This window comes from Petaurus breviceps, unplaced genomic scaffold (assembly GCF_028583685.1).
Source record: "Petaurus breviceps papuanus isolate PSGF00001 unplaced genomic scaffold, PetGlider_PUasm1.0 90639, whole genome shotgun sequence".
In the NCBI taxonomy this organism is placed as follows: domain Eukaryota; kingdom Metazoa; phylum Chordata; class Mammalia; order Diprotodontia; family Petauridae; genus Petaurus; species Petaurus breviceps.
Window position 1 is genome coordinate 3,419,570 of NW_027187296.1, and position 2,474 is coordinate 3,422,043.

The following is a 2,474-nucleotide window of genomic DNA, read 5'->3' on the forward strand; positions in this document are numbered from 1 at the left end:
TCTAAAGGATGGAAAGGAAAAAAATCAAAATGGCCATTTTACAGCTATTAGCTTTTGCTTTAGAAATTATTCCGAGTTGAAATGGATCCTTAGAGATCTTCTAGTCTTTATTGTTGTTCAGTTGTCTTTGATTCTTCCTGACCCCATTTGGGGTTTTCTTGGCAAAGATAGTGGAGGGGTTTGCCATTTCCTTCTCTAGCTCATTTTACAGATGTGGAAACTGGGGAAAACAGGGTTAAGTGACTTGCTCAGGGTCACACAGCTAGTAAGTGTCTGAGGTTGGATTTGAAGGCAGGTCTTCCCGATGTGCAGGCCTGGCAGTCTATCCAGTGTGCCACCTAGCTGTCCTCTTTTAGTCTAACCTCATTTTAAAGATAAAGAAATTAAGAACCAGAGAGATTCATAAGGTAGTAGTCTGGAATCCCATTCTTGTTTTCTTACCTTTGTACCATACTACTTAGGAATAAAGTAAACCCTTTCATATTATTGCATGGAGTTGAAGTTGTCTCCACTAAGCATTCTTTTCATATAGTGATATTACACATGGTTCAAATCCACACTTAGGGGGAAAATAATGTGCCTACTAGAGGCAGCTATGTGGTGTAGTATATAGAGTGCTGGGTCTGGAGTCAGAACTGAGTTTAAAACCATCCTCAAACACTTAACAGATGTGTGACCTTCAGCAAGTCACTTAACCTCTGTGCCTCAGTTTTCTCAACTGTAAAATGAAGATAATAACACTTGCCTTCCAGAGTTGTAAGGATCAAATGAGATATCTAGAAAGCACTTAGTACATGCCTATGACATAGTATTTAATAAATATGTTTCCTTCTTTTCAATCCATATAAACAATCCATATGTTCTACTTTTCTGAGACTTCAAGTAGGTCTTAGAGACTGCTAGGTAGCCTTTTTAAAGTTTGCAAAGTCTATATTATATAATTTGATCCTTTAAAAAATTCTGTGAAGTATGTGCTATTATTATACCCATTTTACAGATGGAGAAACTGAGATTGTGAAAGGTTGAGTGACTTGTTCAGGATTACACAGTTAATAAGTGTCTGTGATAGTTTTGAACTTAGGCCTTCCCAAACCTCCTTAGCTCCAGCACTCTGTCTAATATACCACTTAGAATGTAGGGGATACACTGATTATTTATGCCCATTTATGCATCTTCCTTTTGCCTTTTGGGTATCCTCAAATTTTTATTCTTTAGATTGTAGGCATTCCAAGATTCTAAACCACAGAGTGTCATTTGGACAATGTTTCCATTTAAAAAACACATTTCTTTGTAAATCTTTACAGAATTATGGGAATTCAGTACTGAAGGAACCTTCTTTGGCCATATAGTCTAATCCTGGGATGGGCAACATGTGTCCTCTAGGGCAATTGTGGTCTTTTAGGTCCATGGCCTTTTGACTGAGTCCAAGTTTTACAGAACAAATCCTTTTATTAAGGGAATTTCTTCTGTGAAGTTTGGATTCAGTCAAAAGGCCATACTTAAGGACCTACAGGGCCACATGTTGCCTCAAGTCTGCAGGTTCCCTACCCCTGGCCTAACCCTTACCTGAAAAGGAATCCCCACTATGAAGTCCACCAAAATTTTCAGAACTTTTTCAAACTGATGTCTAACCTTGTCTTCCCCTGTACTGTACTTGTAAAATTGATTTTTTTCAATCCAAGGGTGAGATGATATTTACGCTTTATGAATTTTGTCCTATTAGATTTAGTCCAGCATTCTCGCCTGCTGTATTTTATCTAACACAGCCAAAATCTTGATAAAATATATCTATAGCATTCCCTTGATCCATCATTAATAAGGGTTAAAGTGGTTTAATGTTAAATTATAATCAATTTCAATTTTTTTGTTGATGTTATTTGATATTCACCATGACCAATACCTTTATTCTTTTCTTAAAGACATTATTCATATATAGAGATGTAAGCCCTGGATATAAAGTCAGGGAAACATGGGTTTAAATACAACTTAGGAGAGTTCCTAGACGTGTGACCTTTCTGGGCTTCAGTTACCTCATGTTGGAGCTGAGGTGGATGGACTTCTTGATGTCTAAAGTCACTTCCAGTATAAATCTGTGATTTTATGAGGTATACAAGCCTTTGGACCCATTCATATCCTACTCTTGATATATATTCCACAGTATAATTTTCACCATCTTCCTCCTATACAACTTTGCAATGAAATACTAAGTATTAAAACATATATTGATTTAATTGTAAGGCCCTAATAAATAATGGGAGAATATGGTGATGACAATAATAACATCAATAATATATTTATATAGACAAGCATGCTTTTAAAGTGTTCTGATATATTCTGATTAGAATATTTTCAATATCTTGCCATATTTAAGAGCCATGAGAAACAGTGTGGTATAGTGGATAGATAGCAAGTTGGCCTCAGATCAAGGACTAGGTTCAAGTCCCTCTTCTGACACATACTGGCTACATGACCCA